Here is a 20,395-nt window from a genome sequence, read left to right on the forward strand (position 1 = left end):
TAGGGATTGATGTGGCTCTGAGCTCTGCCCACCGGATTTCACGGTGTTTTTATTTTAAAAGATCCCTGATTATTATGCCTAAAGTTGTGCGTTCCTTTCCTTGATGGTTGCTGCCAGGACACAAATTTCCTACCACCTATTGGCAACATTTCCTGGATCAGGGATAGTTCTTAATCTATGCAATTGTACTCAGTCAATAGCCTTTTGCTGAGCTCTGTGCGACACCAAATGGCATCATGTGCCGAAATTAAATAAGGCATATCCTCTGCCTCTTGAGGAAAAGGTACGTAACTATGAGTTGTACAGATACAGACAAAATTATTGAAAACCCACAGAAAGCGGAGCCTAATCACCTGAAGATTTCCCAACTGAGATGATACTTTCCTCAGAGAAGCTCCTGGTCTGCCCTCCTTCCCTTTTCCTGTCAACCTCAAGCCTAATTAGTCTGTGGGTACAGTGTTGTTCCCAGGCAGATGGAAAGACGTCACCTTAGGACTGCTCTGATGCTCTTGATGACCAGATAATGCGCCCGGTGACTCACGATGCCAGGGGTATTTATTGCTCAACAGGCCAGGTGCGATGACTCCGGGAGATCCGAATCCCACAGCCACGGTGAAGGCTAGAATTTTCACTTAGTAAACAACTTGGCCCATAATTTTGGTAGTTTTGTTACTTGATTGAGCTGTTGCCTAAAACGTAGGTTTGTAGAAATACATGTTTTCCTTTAAATTTGTTAATAGAAAGGACACCAGTTCAATTAAACCTGTAAGTATTTTGCTTTTGCTGTTTTCTTAACTGGCTCATTTGCTGTGTTTCTCATACTCTAATATGTGCTCAGAAGGAAACCTTCAAAATGACCTGATCTGGACCTTCTCTCTTGTCCCTGAGTCAGACTTTTCATTCCTCCTCCCTGTGGACACCCGGTTGCCCAGGGACTCAGCAGAAGGTAGGATTTTGCTTTACTTATGATCAATCTATGCATTTGAATTTTTATGAAACAGCCTGTTAATTTTTCTGTGTGTTATCGTTTCCAGCCTTGAGAGCAAAGTCTTCATTGAAACAGCTTATCATCTGTAGAATTTTGCATAATCTCCTAATTGCTTTCACTTGCATTTCCTCATGGTGTTCTTGCATTCCCATGAAGAAGACAGAACTGGTGTTGTCACCATAGCAGAAGAGCCACACTGATAACTGGGTTGTATTCACCAACTCAGTCTTTGGTGACAGTCAGAAATATGTTCAATGCTCTTGTATTTTTGTCTCAGAAATCTTCAATGGCACACTGCTTATGACACTACAGATTCTTGAAGGACAAAAGTGTTATGTCCCAGTGTCCTGACCACTATTCTTCTATATGGCTCCTTGGAGCTGACTTTTGAAAAGTAACAGTGGTATATTCATGACTGTGCTTCACCATGAATGAAAGGAAAAGAACATAATTAATTTTTCTGCTCAGGGATAATTTTGAAACTTCTAAAATGTCCAGTCTTTTAAGAGTCATTGGGGAAACATATAAACTGACAGCCATTGTTGATTTGGTGACTAATATGTGGTCGTCACCAAACCAAGTTCTGTGCACTTTATCTCCCTTAAAACTCAGAATGCCACTCTGTGGTGTCACTGTTCCCATTTTATAGTTGAGAAAAATAAGTCTTAAGTAGGCTGAACAATTTACCCAATGGTAAATGGCAGAGAATTTCAGGCTCCGGAATTAGACCATTTTGACTTGAAATCTTCACCTCTTACATTCCATGTTAGGATTTCTAAAAGGATGATGTCTAGAACACCTGCATTAGATTTACCTGTGAAACATACCAATCAATCTGGTTCCTAAACATTTCCTCAGGACTATGGAATTAGAATTTATGGAGATAAGTCACAGCATCTCCATAAGTATTCCTTTGAACCACAATAATTTGAGAACCACCAACCTGCCACTGTCCCTTTCAAATATTTCTTTTTATCCTGGATAAATAATATTTTTCTTTTATTTTCTATTTTTTTATTTTTATTAGTACATGTTTGCAGTGCATAATGATTACAATCATTGTAGGGAGTTGGTGCATGCACAGAACACATCTTAATTTTTTTGTGTCCCTTCATTTCCCCATTTCTTGGTTCCCCTCAATAGTGAGAGAAGAGGATGGGAAAGCTTTGGACTTTGTTGTGTGCTGCTGGTAAAGCTATAGGGTAATGACTGTCATCAGTGCTTACTGGGGCTTACAGCTAACAAGGGGATTGTACGGGGCTATTTTAACACTGCATAGAAAGGCTTGGACCAAGTTTAGTGCAGAAGTGTAATATGAATGGTTTCATTATCTTTCATTTTTGTATTAAATTCTTTTATTGGTACATTATGGGTATACAACACAATTACATTTCTCATCGGGAATTGTACCTTTACATAATGCATCTTGGTTCTTATTTTTTCCCCATTCCTAGCCCTCCCTTCACGCCCTCCACCCTGCCCTATTTACAAAGACTTTATTTCCATTTTTTCCACTTCTCATCATTTTTCCTTTCCCTTCTTTCCTTTCCCCTGCCACTCCCACCACCCCTACCCCTTTGGACCTTTTCTTCCTATTTTACATTATCGATTATTCATTCTAATCATTGGTACATTTTAGGTATACAATATAATGACATTCATCATTGGAAATTTGCACCTTTACATAGTCTCTCTTGGTTCTTATTTTTCACTCTTGCCCAGCCCTCCCTTCAACCCCTTCAGTCCTCCCTATTTACAAAGATTTTGTTCCTATTTTTCCATTTTCTCATATTAATCCCATTCCCTTCTATCCTTTCCCCTAGCCCTCCCACTTCCTTCCCCTTTGCCCCTTTTCTTCCTATTTCACATGACCTATTATACATTTAGTCCTTATTTACACTTTCAGTTTCTCACACCAGGGAAACTATTCAGTATTTACACATGTGTGTCCTATTTATTTCACTTAAGAGTATCACCTCAATGTGCATCCACTTAGCTACAAATGTCTCTAATTTCTCATTTTTTATGGCTGAGTAGTACTCCATTTTATTAAAAAACCACATTTTCTTTATCCAGTCTCCAGTTGATGGGCATTTGGGCTGTTTCCAAGTTTTAGCTATTACAAACTGGGCTACTATGAACATGGGCACACATATATCACTGTGGCATGATTCTTTTAATTCTTTGGGGAAGAAACCTAGCAGGGGAATAGCTGGGTCAAATGGGACTTCCAGTCCTAGTTCTTTGAGGTATTTCCATACTGATTTCCACAGTGCTTGTACCAGTCTACACTCCCACCAGCAGTGGAGCAGGGTTCCTCTTTCCCCACAGCCTCACCAGCATTTGTTATTGGTTGATTTCATGATAGCAGCCATTCTTTCTGGAGTGAAGTGGAATCTCAGCATTGTTTTCATTTGCATCTCTTGAATGACCAGTGATGTTGAACATTTTTTCATGTATTTATTTGCTACTTCTACTTTTTTGTCTGAGAAATGTCTGTTCATTTCAGCTGCCTATTTTTCGATTGGGTCTTTAAATTTGGGAGGTCTGATCTTTTTAAGTTCTTTATAGATTCCAGATAGTAGACCTTTGTCTGAGGAGGGGCAGGTGAAGATTTTTTCCCACATTGTGTGTTGTCTCTTCACACTGCTGGTGGTTTCTCTTGCTGTGCAGAAGCCTTTTAATAAGAAGAGATCCCATTTCTTGATTGTTTGTGCTAGTTCACGGGCAACTAAGGTTTTGTTCATAAAATCTTTTCCTACCGGTGTTTCTACCTAACCTCTGTTCCAACTGGTTCAGAGTTTCTATTTTAATATTTAGATCTTTAATCCATTTCAATTTTAGTTTAGTGCATGGTGAGAGATACAGGTCTAGTTTTAATCTTTGGCAAGTTGAAGCCCAATTTTTCCAGCACCATTTATTAAAGAGACTATCTTTCCTCCAGTGAGAGTGTTTGGCTCCTTTGTTGAAGATGAGGTGGCTGAGTGTGTCTGGCGTTGTTTCTGCATCTTCTAATCTGTTCCACTGGTCCTCAGGTCTGTTTCTTTGCCAGTCCCATGCTGTTTTATCACAGTAGCTTTGTAGTATAGTTGGAGGTTGGGGATTGTGATACCCCCTGCCATGTCTCTGTTACCTAGAATTGCTTTTGCTATTCTGGGTCTCTTCTTGTTCCAAATGAATTTTTGGATTGTTTTCTCAAGGTCTATGAAGTATGCTTCTGGGATCTCAATTGGAATTGCATTAAATCTATATAGCAGTTTTGGAAGTATGGCCATTTTCACTCTATTAATCCTTCCTACCCAGGAGCAGGGGATGTCTGTCCATTTTCTGATATCATCTTCAATCTCTCTTTTCAGAGTGCCATAGTAATCAGAGAAGCGGTCTTTGATTTCTTTCATTAGGTTGATTCCTAGGTATTTCAGTTTTTTGGATGTTATTGTGAAAGGAATTATTTGCCCTATTTCTCTCTCAGTGAGTCTGTCATTGGTGTAGAGGAAAGCTATTGATTTTTGTGTGTTGACCTTGTAACCAGCTACTTGACTGAATTTGGTTATTAAGTCTAGAAGGCTTTTGGTGGAGTTCTTGGGGTCTTCTATATAGAGTATCATGTCATCTGCAAATAATGACAATTTGACTTCTTCATTACCTATCTTTATTCCTTTTATTTCTTTCTCTTGTCTAATTGTCGTGGCTAATGTTTCCAGAACTATATGGAATAAGAGTGGTGATAGTGGACATCCTTGTCTTGTTCTTCATTTTAGTATGAAGGATTTCAGTTTTTGACCATTTAGTATGATATTGGCTGTTGGTTTTTCATAGATGGCTTCTATCAGTTTGAAGTAGAGACCATCTATTCCAATTTTTTGTAGGGTTTTTATCATAAATGCATGTTGGATTTTGTCAAATGCTTTTATGCATCTATGGAGATAATCATATGGTTTTGTCCTTGGCTATATTGATATAGTGTATTACATTGATTGATTTTCATATATTGAACCATCCCTGCATCCCTAGGATGAATCCCACTTGATCAGGGTGTATGATCTTCTTGATGATCTTCTGCATACTATTTGCGAGTATCTTATTAAGGATTTTTGCATCTATGTTCCTTAGTGAGATTGGCCTATAGTTCTCTTTTTCAGTTGGGTCTTTCTTTGCTTTGGGGATCAAGGTGATGCTTGCTTCCAGGAATGAATTTGGGAGTATTGCTTCCCTTTCAGTTTCACTGAAGTGTTTAAACAGTAGTGGCAACAGTTCCTCTCTAAATGTCTTGTAGAGTTCAGCAGTGAAGCCATCAGGGCCTGGGCTTTTCTTAGTTGATAAGTTTTTAATTACCTTTTCAATTTCATTGGTTGATATTGGGTTGTTCAGAATTTTTAGGTCTTCTTCGTTCAACTTTGGTAATTCATATGCACCTAGGAATCTGTCCATTTCTTCTGTGTTGTCCATCTTATTGGTGTATAGGTTCTGGAAGTAGGTATTGATGATCCTCTGGATTTCTGCTGCGTCTGTTTTGACTTCACCCTTTTCATTCCTAATTGCATGGATTTGGGCCTTTTCTTTCCTTTTTCTGACAAGGTTGTCTAAGAGTTTGTCAATTTTGTTGATTCTTTCGAAGAGCCAACACTTGGCTTCATTGGTTTTTTGTATTGTTCTCTTAGTCTCCATTGCATTGATTTCTCCTCTGATCTTTATAATTTCCTCCCTTGTATGAGCTCTGGGGTTGTCCTGTTCTTCTTTTTCTAGAAGCTTGAGGTTCAGCATCAGGTTGTTTAATTGGGCTTGTTCTGTTTTCCTAATATGCATATTCACTGCTATGAATTTCCCTCATAAGACTGCTTTCATTGTGTCCCACAGATTCCGATTTGTTGTATTGTCATTGTCATTTAATTGAAGGAACTGTCTGATTTCTTCTTTAATATCCTCTGTGACCCATTGGTTATTCAGAAGTGTGTTGTTCAATTTCCACGTGTTTATGAAATTTTTTGAGTTTCTTTTGCTCTGGATCTCCAATTTCATCGCACTATGGTCTGATAATGTACAGGGGATAACTTCAATTCCTTTGCACTTACTTAAACATGTTCTATGTGTGAGTATGTGGTCTATTTTGGAGAATGACCCATGTGCAGCTGAGAAGAATGTGTATTCTGATTTTGTGGGGTGGAGCACTCTGTAAACATCTGTTAAGTTCATTTGTTCAAGAGTTCGATTGAGTTGTAGTATTTCATTACTTATTTTTTGTCTAGTTGATCCCTCTGTTTGTGACAGTGGGGTGTTAAGGTCCCCCACTACAATTATATTAGTGCATATATGACTTTTCATGTCCCTTAGTATTTGTTTTATATAGTTGGGTGCACTAGTGTTTGGTGCATAGATATTTATGATTGTCATCTCTTCCTCTTGGATTGTTCCCTTTACAAGGATGTAGTGTCCTTCTTCATCTCTCTTAATCAGTGTTGGTTTGAAATCTACTTGATGTGCAAAGAGGATAGCTACTCCTGCTTTTTTTCCAGTTCCTGTTGCATGCAGTATTGTTTTCTACCCTTTAACTTTCAGTCTACGAGTTTCCTTTTGTATTAAGTGTGTTTCTTATATCCAGCATATTGTTGGATTTTGCTTCTTGACCCATTCTGCCAGTCTATTTCTTTTGATTGGTGAACTGAGATCATTAACGTTGATGGTTATAACTGAAACTTATTGACTTGTCATTGCCATAACTTTTTCTTTTTGTTGGGTTCTCCCCCTTTACATTTAATTTCTTGTCATGCCAGATGGGTTCATTCTGCTTTGCTTCCTGGGGTTGTGATCCTCAATGTCTTTTCCTAGGATATTGTGTAAAATTCTTTGAGTGCTGGTTTGGTATTCACGAAGTTCCTAAGGTGCTCTTTGTCATGAAAGTATCTTATTTCTCCATCAATTTTGAAAGATAGTTTTGCAGGGTACATCAATCTGGGTTGGAGGCTGTTTTCTTTTAGGGCTTGGAATATGTCACTCCAAGCTCTTCTTGCCTTGATGGTTTGTGTTGAGAAGTCTTCTGTGATTCTGATGGGCTTTCCTTTGTATGTGATTTGTTTCTTTTCTCTGACTGCTTGTAGAACTTTGTTCTTCTGTTGTGTTTCTGGAATCTTAACAATTATATGCCTATGTGTAGATTTTTTTTGATCAAGGCTATTTGGAGTCCTATATGCCTCACTTATCTGTATGTCAAGCTCTTTTCCCCTGCTTGGGAAGTTTTCTGACATTATTTCTGTGAAGAGATTTTTTTATGTCATCTGCACTCTCTCCTGTTTCTTCATTGAGCCCAATCAGTCTTATGTTATTCTTTTTTGCATCATCTAGCAGCTGCTGGATTGATTTCTCATGTTCCCTTATAATTTTGAAGCAATTTTTCTTTTCCTGGTCACTAATTCCAATCTTATCTTCTATATCTGAAATTCTGTCCTCACATTGGCTCATTCTGCTCTGTAGACTTTTAATGGAGTTTTTCATGTCCTGGAAATCTATTTGCATCTGTTTTATGGATTCCATTTGTTTCTTATGTTGGGATTCCTTCATGTTCCTGAGCTCCTCTCTAGATTTATTAATCATGTCTTGCACTAGGGGCACAATTTCTCCTGTTATCTGAGAAATTATTTCTGATTTCTTTTTTCCCAGATCCCCTTTTGTTTCCAGTTCAGTGGGTCCAGGTGGTTGAGTATCAGAGTGTTCCACCTCATTTCCCTTTGGGGTTGCTGTAGGTGATCTGGAAGTCTGGTTTTGAGACTTATTTATGTGTTTTCTCATTTCGACTGGGGTGGGGGGCTATTAGCGCCTGGACGGATTACCTCCTCTGAGCTGGGTGAGGTGGGCCAGGGGCCTCGAGCAGCAGTAGGGATGGTGACCCAAAAGCCCTTTCCTCTGGGCTGGGAGCAGCGGGAGGGATGGTGACCGGGAAGCCCCTTCCTCTGGCCCAAGAGCAGTGGGACAGCAGCTCAGAAGCCCCTACCTCTGGGCCGGGAACAGCGGGACTCAGTACCTTGGTCTGGTGGTCTGGTGTCCTCTGCGTCTTTGTAGTGTGGAACCCGGTGGCTGCCTGTCTGCCGCAGGGTGATTCAGTGTCTTCCGTGTGACTCAGGACCTCGGTAGGGCGTGCACAGACCTTCCTGTGTGCCGCGGGCTGATTCAGCATGTTCTGTGTGACTCAGGTCCTCGGTAGGGCATGGGCAGACCTGCCTGTCTGCAGCAGGCTGATTAGGCATGTTCTGTCGCTATTATAAATTTCTTCTTTGATAACATTTTAAATTACTTGCTACCGGCACAGAAAATGCAATAAACTGATCTAGCCATCCATTTTAATAAACTCTGCTACTGCTTCTAAAACATGTTATGGGGGTTCTGTGCAAACAATTTTATTATGTGCAAGATTTTATTTCTTCCTTTCCAATTCCCATGACTTCAATTTCTCTGTTACATCATTCAGGGTAGGACCCGTCAGGGTCAGCATGGGCAGCAGCACTCTCAGCCGGGACACCGCAGAAAGGGCCCTATCTTTCATTTTTAATGGTAAGAAACACTGCCAATACGTGAAGACTTAAAATCTCAGAACTTTGAGCAGGGCATGGAGCACAGCGGTACAGTGCTTCCCCTTGCCTACCATGCACAAGACCCTGGGTTTGATCCCCAGAACCACAAAATAAAATGTCAGTACCTCATGTCTTCCAGAAAGGCTATAGAAATTCTTAAATGATGTCTTTTCTTCCTGCTACAGTGTCTCTGCAGGTCACGTAATATCACCCTCTCTTATTTTGGTCATAATACTTTCTTTAAAAATGGAGCAGAGGGAAAAAGGAAATCTCATGGAGTCACTGAGGAGTATTTTCTGAAGACAGAGATGCCAAGGTGAAAATTCTCACTGTGAAAAGTGATACAGTGTAGAGAGGAGTAATCCTCAAAGCTCCTCTGAAATTCATAAAAGATGACATCTGTGGCAATAGTCGTGAGGGTCCCCAGTGGCTTCAGATTTCCAAACTGAGCCCAATTATCAGATATAAGGCATTTTAAATATAAAGACAGTGAGTCTGCACATTAATACTATTTCTTCCTGCTTGACTAATGTGTCTGTGTCCATAACCCTTTGTGGTTTTCCCATACTCTAGTGTAATGAAACATGCCTAATAGGTTGCTCCATTAATGTTGATTATGAATATTTAATTACAATTTGGGTAAACGATTCTATAGAGACTTCATTCTCAAAAATAGAATCAAAAGGGGGATTCACACTATCCTATTTCTGAATGATCCTTCATGTCTTTTGCAAAATAAACATAGTGATAGCACACTTTTTTTTTTCTAATTTTCCAGTTTATCAAACTTTTATACATGTGATTAAGCAGTCATGAGGTTTTCCGGTGTAGGCATTATTCTCATTTTTACTGATGAGAGAAACTTTGCTCAGAGAAGTAAAGGTAACTGTACAAAGTATTAGAGCTAATTCCAGAGTCAAAATAGTAATTTAAGTCACTCCAAACAAAAGGCATTTTCTTCTTCAAGAAATCTTCATAGGAGAAAAAAAATCTTCAAAGTGGATGGAAAATTTCAATTGCCATTTTTATTACTGTACACTATTACTATTATTACTGTTCATGTTCATTTAGTTTTGCTCCTTCTAAGATGCTCATGCTTGCTCCAAGGATTTCATTATGCTAAACTAAAAGATTCCCTGCTTTGGAATGTTTTGAGATTATAAGTGCAAACCTGCTTAAGTGGCTCGATGTTATTTTCATTCTATTCTTTGTGTGTGGTCTGCTGGGATGCCCTAGACCACCTCCATTGTGGAGCTGGAACACCGGCTGATGGGGAGCTGGGGAATTCAGAACTGTTGTTTTGCTTTCAAAAAAACAGCTGAGCAAACCAAACCAAGGACAGTGCACACGTGTGCACACACACACACACACACACACACACAGATGCATGCATTCTTGTACCACCTGCATAGAGCTAGCCTTGAGTCTCAACTCCACCCACTCAACCCTTTCATCTAAAAGTGTTTTCTTGTCTTTCCAAAGCACCCACATCCACCCACTGACATTCACAGATCTTGGCATGCAGATTTCAAGATTGTAAAACAGGCTCACAGAAGGAACTCACAATCTAGTGCTCTCATTTTCTCAAACAGTAGCCTGAGCACAGGATCGGGGAATTTTTATTTCTCAATGTGTTTCTTATCTTGAAAACAGCATCAGCTTTGGCCTCTCTGTCCGGATTCTCCTTTTAAAAATGAAAAACAGAACATAGTTCTGCCACCCATAATGACATGGTTCTGTCTTGGCATTTGATGGGTGTCAGGTATATTCAGTGAAGCAGAGGGTGGGCCTGGGATTTGCCCAATCTTTGAACTCCAGCTTTCATATTTCAGTCTACAGCTCTATGCTGATCTCTGGAAAGAGATGCGACATGCTACTATCCTACAGTCATTTAAGTACAACCTTGAAGTCATTCTCTTGGTGAATAATATTTCACAGTTCCCAGATACGCCAGGTTACTGTGGGAGTTAGCCACATTTCAAGTGAGAGATGACCAATGAAAGGCTGATAAGAAGTACTTCTGTTGCATTGATTATAGACCCACTGGCACAGGAAAAATGCAGTTGTGTTTTCTCTTCCTTTGTCTGTCCAAGTGAACTTTTGTTCCATCACAACTGTTCTTTCTTTGGAATTTGGCATCTTCTGCTCAAACCACCCCCTCATGCTCACACATGTTTATGATCTTTTCTCAGAAAGTTCTGGCATTACCTTTTCTGGGACATTTTATCTGAAGCTTTTCCTTGTGGTCAAATCTTAATTAGTTCACAACTGCTCTTCTAAGGAAGAAGATCTCCCTTCTGACACGACAGTATTTGGGGGCAACATAGCCTAGTTCTTCTTCTAAAAAAAAGAGGTGGAGAGACTAAAAATGATCTCAAAAATTACTACTCATTCCTAGGATAATCCCTCATGAAAATTGAGGGTTGGGGCCTACCAAATCTCAGCCCAGGTTTCAGAAATTGCCCTTGGAATAGTAAAATTGGATGAGTTGTTCCAAAAAGTCATCATCATAGGAGAAAGATTAAGCTTGAAATGACCATAGCAAGAGGAACGGAAGGGGATGTTTGGGAAAAAAAAAAAAACAGTAGGAACTGCATTGCATAGAAAGGGTGCTCATGCCTGTGGAACCATGCTACTATGTCTTAGGACCTCTGCCAAACACTTTAAATATATAATCTTATCTAATCCTCATTCTACAAAGAAGGTGTTGGTGCGTAGAATTGTGTTCCTTTAAACTTCACTCGTGGAAGTCCTAATCCTTAGTGACCTTATCTGGAGGTAGTGTTGTCCCAAAGGTAATTAGTGAAGATGATCTTAGACAGGATTGGGCTAGATTCAATCAATATGGTGTTCTTATAAAAAGGAGAAATTTGGTTTATGAGAAATGAACACATAAAAAGAAAGTGATGTAATATGATTCAGGGAGAAGATGCCCAATGACAGGCCAAGGAAAGATGCTTGGAGCAGATTTTTCCCTCATAGCCCTCAAAGAAACTAATTCTGTGGACACCTTGATTTGGGACTTCTGATACAGTAAAGTTCTGTTGTCCAGTGTTCAGATTGTGGTTCTCTGTGCTCAGAGAGGTTACTCTGTGTGTTTATTGCCAACGATGTGGGGCTTTAACGTAGATCTGCCTGATGTCAGAGTCTTGTACCCTTTCCTGCTGTCCCACTGGAGGCTTTTGCTGGAAGACACTATGCCCTGCTTTGAAGAGAATATGAAAAATTTGCAGTTCTCAATTTGTCAGACTAGTGGAGACAGAAATATTCTCCTGGAGCAGGGATGGAAACTATAGTATTACCTATTCACACCCCTCACCCTTATCAACTTGAGGGCTCTCCAGAGCCTCTGAGAAATGTCCACTCTCCTACAGAATGCCAGAAACACTGCACACAGGGGAACTAGAGGAGCTCTACATGCCATAGCACAGGGAGTAGCAAATGGTCATTAGTAAATATTATTAAATCCAAGGAATGCAAGTGGAACTGGCACCTTTTCCTCCAGAGTATTTGAAAAATACAAAAGCTTAAAAATGTTTTCTGGGCTGTCTGGTTGCTAGATAATGGCAGGGAAAAAAGAACACGGGTCGGGAGTAAATGTGGCACTAACTGGTCACGTGATTTAAGTTCCTGACAGTTTCCTCCTCTCTAATGCCTCAGTCACCATGTACGCACTGTACATCTCACATGCTCAAGGAGATGACAAATGGAATAACGGGTATGGAGAGTGCTTTGAAAGTCATGGACCAAAATGCTGCAACATGGTGCTAATCATTCTATTAAGTTTTGTGGCATTAAAATATATACAAGGAGAGATACTGAAACAGGCTGATGACTCAGCAAAGGCCCCCAATTCCTTAGGCAGTCCAGTAAGAGTCAGGCTGAATAGCATCTCTGGAGGAATCAACACGCTATGAAATCATGAAGTGTGATCATTAACTGGGCCATTCTGCACCGACCTTCATCTCTGTTTTCAGCATTCTTTGAAATCCCTGACCTTCTCTGTGTCACTGAACTGCTGAATGACTACTCTGAACTGAATCAGGCATCCCAGCCCACCCTGCTGATGTAATCAGACAAAGCTCACCCTGCACAGCCAGAGAGGCTGATTAGCATTCAGTTCAGCAACTGGAGTGGAGCTCAGGAGAGCCGACAGAGTGTATAAGGCCAGCATCCAGGCATAAACCATGCCACCTTCCAGAATAAGAATGCATAACCTATGCTTTATTGTTGTCCTGCCATTGTTAGAAAACTCCTGGAGGCGCATTTATTTTTAATATGGAGAGTTAAACTAATAATCTCTTAATAACAACGAAAGGGCACTATTTCACTTGGTATGAAGCTTTCAAAAAATTCCAGAATGTCAAAGCAGGAGGAGACAGAGGTCATCTGGCCCAACTCTCTCATTTTATAGACAGAGGACTTCAGAGTGGAGAGGGATATTGATTTTTCAAAGTCCACTCATTAATGTTACTAGAAGAGCAAGCATTAGAACTCTGACAAATTACCTTCCAACTCTGGGTTCTGTTTAATTGAATAATGAGAGAATGGACATATTAGCATCAAAGGGATGTTGGGGAGGTTAAAGAGTTGGCATCTAAGTTTTACTAACATATTTTGTGCTGGAACAATGACAAGGACACAAAGTACCAAATTTTATGGCTCTGTGGTGGACATGGGGATTATTGAGGGTTCCTAAGAAATAATATTGGCATGTATGTGTCAGATAGATGCAATGCTAATAGAGCTGAAATAAACTGTAAGTTACTTGAGTCTGGACATATATTTTCATAGGTTTCGAAACTTGATGACTTAGTTTGTAATTTTCAAAACCTAAAAAATCACATTGGCACAGTCTCTAGGTTGGTACAGGCATTCTGTCTACAAGAGTCAAAATTAAGTTCCCTCCATGATGATAACACTTTAGAAAAATCTTTATAAAGTTTCAGTTCATTCCAAAAAGACTAAGAAGTGAAATGACTCATCCTAACTGCATATCTGTGGGTAGATTACTTAACCAATCTGTGTCTCAATTTCCTTGCCTATAAAATGGGGATAGTGATACTACCTACCTCCTAGGATTATTGTGCTAAGTGATTAATATCGTCAAACCACTTAAATGCTCCTATTATCATCATTATTATAAATTCATAGATAATTTGAAAAGGAGTGACAAGAATCTGTAATTTCTGCCTCTCTTTTTTTCTTCTATTTATTCTTCCCATTAATCTTCTTCCCACTAAATGTTTTTTTTATTTTCAATGTTTTATATTTTCTTTCAAAAAGTTCCTACTCAATTTGGGGGCACTGATTGCTTTCCATTATATTTTAATATAGGCTATATTTTTAAAGTAATCTGACACTTGTCCAAATATCTAATTTAAATTTAGGTATCTCCATCATTTATTCTGCAGTGATACATTGACAGTCTCAGCTTTTGATTTTCAGAGGAAATATTTTTTTACTTTTAGAACACATTACTGACGAAATGCACTCACAGTCATCATTTAACATGGTTCTCAAAAGAACCTTGTGAACTCCTGACAGCCTTCATTTTATGATTGAGGACTTTGGGCTCAGAAAAGCTAAATGATGGAAAAACTATCCAGCAGTCATAAGTGGAAGAATGAAGACCAGAATGTAGTTCAAGTGACTTCTTTTTTTTTTTTTTTTTTTTGTACCGGGGATCAAAGTCAGGACCTTGTGCTTTTCAAGGCAGGTGGCGGCACCACTGAGCTAAATCCCCGGGCCCAGAGTATAGTTCAAGTGAGGCGAAACCCAAAGCCTGTGAAGGCCAGACAGAAACAACATGACAGCAAATAGTGAGGGCTCTAGAACAGCAGTGAGTTCTTAAAGGGGAGAAGTTGAGCCAAAAGTATTTACATTTCCTATTGTTTTTAGAGAAGCCAGAAATATTTCTATGTGAAATTTTGAAATCCAAGCAAAACATACTCTGAGACTACCTCTTTGCAACTTTTGATTTAGACTAATGCATTCTTACACGCATGTTTTCTTTCTTTTTTTTTTACTGCCCAGACTAAAATTATTTCTGCAGAAATTATATTTTCAAAGTTGATCTCATAGAAGTTAAGAGTAGAACGGTAGTTAGCAGAGGCTGGGGAGACCGAGAGGAGAAAAGAATGGGAAAAAAGTTTATTCATGAATTCCAAGTTATAGGAAAGAGAAAGAAGTTCTGGTGTGCTAATGCACAGTAGGGTGATTCCAATCAGAGATTTGGAAACTTTCATCATGAAGAAATGATAACATCTGAGAAGATTGTTTTATCCTGATTTATGTACATTTTATTTATCAGTTAAAATTTTTTAAATGTTGTTTTCTCTTTATGTAAAGTAAACCCAGTGAACTTTTTCTAAACTCAAAACCCAGACTCTGATGTCCAACAATTAACTCAAACAGTGGAGCTGAAAGAGAACTAACAACTCCCTGCCCCATGCTCCATGGCTGCCTCTTCCTTCATTTCAGTACAGGACACCGCCCTCCACCCTGTTGCTGAGACAAGATCATGCGAGTTAACTTCTTTCCTACCCTACTCCCTCATCCCAAGTCCAACTCTCACATCAAAAGTTCCAATTGTGTCCCCTTCTAACCCAAACCCATCTATGGTCCACTGTAACTGGACAAGCTTAATTCATGGTGATGGGTCCTGCCTGCTCAGTCATTGTAACATCTTGACTACTTTCAGGGCTTCACCTTGGCTCCCTTACAATCCATCTCCTGTACAGTTGTCTTCTGTCTATCTGTCATGTGAAAATAATCTTCACAAGATTGTAGGGAAGTTGGGCCAGGGATTAGCTCAGTGGTCCCGCTGCCTGCCTCGCAAGCACAAGGTCCTGAGTTTGATCCCCTGTCCAAAAAAAAAAAAAAAAAGATTGTAGTAAAGCTGAAGTTCTTGAATTAAAGTAGAAATTAGGCTGAAGGGATAACTGTGGTAGAGCTCTTTCCATGTAAGCCCAAAGTCCTGGGTTCAACCCACAGTGACATACACACACGCACGCGCACACACACACACACACATGCACAGTAGAAAGGTCACGGGCCTGGTGCACAGTAAGTGGTCTGTGTACTCAGATATTATGATATTATCACCATATCAATAACAGACTTCCTCGTGTTTGATCTCATCAAACCCATCAACTTCTAAAAGAGGCCATCCCACCCTAAAATAACCTCCTGGAGTCTCTTTCACATTCCCCAGGTTTTTTGTTTTTGTTTTTGTTTTTTTGCAAATGCATTTTCAGTGGCGGGCTGACCTGCTTCTTTTCCCTTTATAGACCATCTCTCCTTAGACTGAGAGCTCCCTCCGAGAGAACAGAAATTCTACTGATCACCACCGTAATGCTGAATATGAAATGCCCCATGTGGACAAGAATCCCTGACTCATGGCCCAAGCCCAATAAATACTGGGTTTACGTGACACCCAACACGGCTGACACGAATGAGGTGCTTAGTGAGATTTTGCTCCAGTGAATGGCATTAACATATTTTATAGCTGGCTTACCAACCTGCAGAAGAAGCTTATGCCTTGAGAACTTTAGAACAGCCTGTACTTGATCTCCGGAGACAGCACAATGGTTCCAAATAATTTTATCCTTCTTTATACAGTCTAGTTCAGAATAAAACAGTTACAAGATTTTTTTTTAACACTTTAGACATGATTATTCTCTAAGTATTTTCTGCTCTGAAGAATTACATGCCCAGGTCTTCTTCTTAGCTACAGTATTTCTTCTTTTGGTTTTAGGACCACAATCTTCTGCGAACTTCAAAGAGAAAAGGTAAAATAGTCATTATGGAGTTATCAGCAATAGTACATATATGTTAGGTGAAATAAACCAGACACCATGCACACTTAAATGTGTGATTTCTCCCATATGAGAAACCCAAAATATAGATAACAGAATTACAGAGAGGTAATAGGAAGCTGGAAGATAGATCTCTTGCAAAAGGGAAATGGACCAAGACATGGAGGGAGGGGTGAGGAAAGTGTAGAGAAGGTGATGAAAAACAGAACTGAGGGGTGCTATGTACATGGGCCAGTTTTCCATGAGGAATGCAATCACTATGGACTCCAAACAAGTACTAACAAAAATGCAAGTTAAAAAGCAAATATTACAAAAAATACTTTCCATGCACAATTACTACACCTTAAAGGTGACCTAAATCTTCCTTTGTCACAACATTTTGTTCTTAGAATTGCTAGTGACGCCACTAGATTTTAATAAAATTGTGATGAGAACAAGAAGAAGCAATGATTGGTATGAGCTCTGCCTTGGCATTAGAGGCAAATGAAGCCCAGAGGGTTCAGCGATCAGAACCCACATCAGACTGAAGGAGTTCATTCTCACTGCTGTCCTTTCTCCACCATCTGCTCTCCTTCATATTCTCTCTTTCTCTTCATTCACTATTTTTTGTTTACTGTGAACAATTTCCAAGCAAATAAAAAGACAAAGTAGTATCATGAATACTGATGTGCATGAACTAGATTGAATGACATTTTGCTATATTTCTATAATCTATGTTTTAAATTAATTTTATTGGTACATTTTAGGTATACAATATAATGACATTCATCATTGGAAATTTGCACCTTTACATAGTCTCTCTTGGTTCTTATTTTTCCCCCTTCCCCTGCCCTCCCTTCAACCCCTCCATCCCTCCCTATGTACAAAGACTTTGTTTCTATTTTTTTCATTTTCTTATATTAATTCCATTCCCTTCTTTCCTTTCCTCTACCTCTCCCACTTCCCCTTCCCCTTTGCCCCTTTCTTCCTATTTCACATTATCTACTATACCTTTTAGTCCTTATTTACACTTTCAGTTTCTCACACAAGAGAAACTATTTGCTATTTACACACGTGTCCTATTTATTTCACTTAAGAGTATCACCTCATTGTGCATCCATTTAGCTATAAATGTCTCTAATTTCTCATTTTTTATGGCTGAGTAGTACTCCATTTTATTTTTTGAAACCCCACATTTTCTTTGTCTAGTCTCCAGCTGATGGGGAATTGGTGTGCTTCCAAGTTTTAGCTATTACAAATTGTGCTGCTATGAACATGGGTGCACATATATCATTGTGGTATGATTCTTTTAATTCTTTGGGGAAGATACCCAGCAGGGGAATAGCTGGGTCAAATGGGACTTCCAGTCCTAGTTCTTTGAGGTATCTCCATAGTGATTTCCACAGTGGTTGCACCAGTCTACATTCCCATCAGCAGTGGAGCAGGGTTCCTCTTTCCCCACAGCCCCGCCAGGATGTGTTATTGGTTGATTTCAGCCATTGTTGATAGCAGCCATTCTTTCTGGAGTGATAGCACTTGATAGCAGCCATTCTTTCTGGAGTGAAGTGGAATCTCAGTGTTGTTTTCATTTACCTCTCTCGAATGACCAGTGATGTTGAACATTTTTTCATGTTTATTTGCCATTTTTACTTCTTTGTCTGAGAAATGTCTGTTCATTTCAGATGCCCATTTTTGGATTGGGTCTTTAAATTTGGGAGGTCTGATTTTTAAAAGTTCTTTATAGATTCTAGATTGTAGACCTTTGTCTGAGGAACAGCAGGTGAAAACTTTTTCCAACACTGTGGGTTGTCTCTTCACACTACTGGTGGTTTCTCTTGGTGTGCAGAAGCTTTTTCATAAGAAGAGATCCCACTTGTTGATTGTCTGTGCTAGTTCACGGGCAACTGAGGTTTTGTTCATAAAATCTTTCCCTACACCAATGTCTTCAAGAGTTCTACCTAACCTGTGTTCCAGCCTGTTCAGCGTTTCTATTTGAATATTTAGATCTTTAATCCACTTTGATATTACTATAATGCATAGTGAGAGATATAGGTCTAGTTTTATTCTTTGGCAAGTTGAAGCTCAATTTTTCCAGCACCATTTCTGAAAGAGGCTGTCTTTCCTCCAGTGAGGGTGTTTGGTTCCTTTGTTGAAGATGAGGTGGCTGAGTGTCTGGCATTGTTTTTGCATCTTCTATTCTGTTCCACTGGTCCTCAGGTCTGTTTCTTTGCCAGTACCATGCTGTTTTTATCACAGAAATCAAAGACCTCTTCTCTGAAAACTATGGCACTCTGAAAAGAGAGATTGAAGACGATATCAGAAAATGGACAGACATCCCCTGCTCCTGGGTAAGAAGAATCAACATAGTGAAAATGGCCATACTTCCAAATCTGCTATACAGATTTAATGCAATCCCAATTGAAATCCCAGCTACATACTTCACAGAATTTGAGAAAACAATCCAAAAATTCATTTGGAGCAAGAACAGACCTAGAATACCAAAAGCAATTCTAGCCAACAGAGACAAGGCAGGGTATATCACAACCCCCAACTTGAAACTATACTACAAAGCTGCTGTGCCTAATCTATTTTTGCCTCAAGAAATTTAAAGTAAATTATAGACAACATGATATTTTGTATTTTTTTTGCTTTTCCAAAAACTAAGAACATTTCTTTATTCAATCGCAATACTATTACCACACCTAACACAATTCAGAATCTCTCCATAACATCATTTAATATACAAACCATATTCAAATTCTCCATAGTGTTGTAAAAGTTTCAGTTATACCTGCTTTGTCCAACTGGGAGTTTACTGAGGTCCATGTACTGCTTCTTATTATTATGTATTTAAATTTCTTTTAATTTCTTTTTTTTTGTATTGAATTCTTTTATTGGTACATTGTAGGTATACAACACAATTACATTTCTCATTGGGAATTGTACCTTTACATAATGCATCTTGGTTCTTATTTTTTCCCCATTCCTAGCCCTCCCTTCATGCCCTCCACCCTTCCCTACTTACATAGACTTTATTTCCATTTTTTCCATTTCTCATCATTTTTTCCTTTCCCTTCTTTCCTTTCCCCTGCCCCTCCCACTACGCCTACCCCTTTGGACCTTTTCTTCCTATTTTACATTATCAATTATTCATTCTAATAATTGGTACATTTTAGGTATACAATATAATGACATTCATCATTGGAAAATTTCTTTTAATTTAAAACATTCTTTCTTTAAATGTCATAACAATATTTCATTTTGTTTATTGTTTTGTTTTCATAATAATGATTTATTGAGGAGACAGTTTAGTTATACTATGAAATGTACACCTTCTGAATTAGTCTAAAATTTTTATAGATGCTTATTTTGTTCCTCTGCCATTTCATATTTATTATGAATTGAAAGTTAGATCTAAAAGCTCAATTAGGTTACTCTCAAAGTGCTTTTATTTTTGAAGATTGAGATTTGTAGCCATCACTTTATTATAATTAATTCAACAAAACTAACCAAAATTAGAGTCTAAATGAGTTACATTCAATCATAAGGGTAAAGAGAGGAAAGGCGAGGAGGTAGCGTGGGGTGGAGATTATTCAGTTATGCCACTGCCTTTCATGCTCTGATATTTTGCTGCACTCCTCATGATTATGGCTTGATGAGAATCCTAGAGTTTGAGTGGATTTAAGAAACATGGAAAGAATATGAAATATGAGCAAGAATATTAATTTTATATTTTATAATGAAAAGCACAAGCACTAAAACAATTGGAATGCTATCAGTGGAAAGAGTAGTGTATCCCCACCCCCACCCCCAGGCCTGTGGTTTCAAAACTCTTTCCATGTTAGAACCATCTGAGACTCATGAAAGTTCTACCCCCAGAGATTCCGGTTTCATTGTTCTTGGGTGGGGACTTGGCATGGGTAGGTTTGAAAAGTTCCCCAGGTGGTCTAAATGTGCCACCAGGGCTAAGAAACATTGCTATAGAAATTTGTTCTGTAAACATAAAACTGTAATTTGAGATCTTAGTGACATAAAGTCTGAAAGGT

General features: G+C 39.0%; 1 long non-coding RNA gene across 1 annotated transcript; it reads left to right on the forward strand.

Moving 5' to 3' along the window:
• The first annotated feature begins 450 nt into the window (after window positions 1–450).
• LOC110349392 (uncharacterized) lies at window positions 451–16,210 on the forward strand. The gene is made up of 2 exons (XR_015441030.1): window positions 451–946; window positions 15,843–16,210. It is a non-coding gene; the product is annotated as an uncharacterized LOC110349392 (long non-coding RNA).
• The last annotated feature ends 4,185 nt before the right edge of the window (window positions 16,211–20,395 follow it).

The sequence above is a fragment of the Heterocephalus glaber genome, unplaced genomic scaffold, assembly GCF_053883595.1.
Source record: "Heterocephalus glaber isolate CG9 unplaced genomic scaffold, H.glaber_assembly_v1.0 deba00001504, whole genome shotgun sequence".
Taxonomy (NCBI): Eukaryota; Metazoa; Chordata; class Mammalia; order Rodentia; family Bathyergidae; genus Heterocephalus; species Heterocephalus glaber.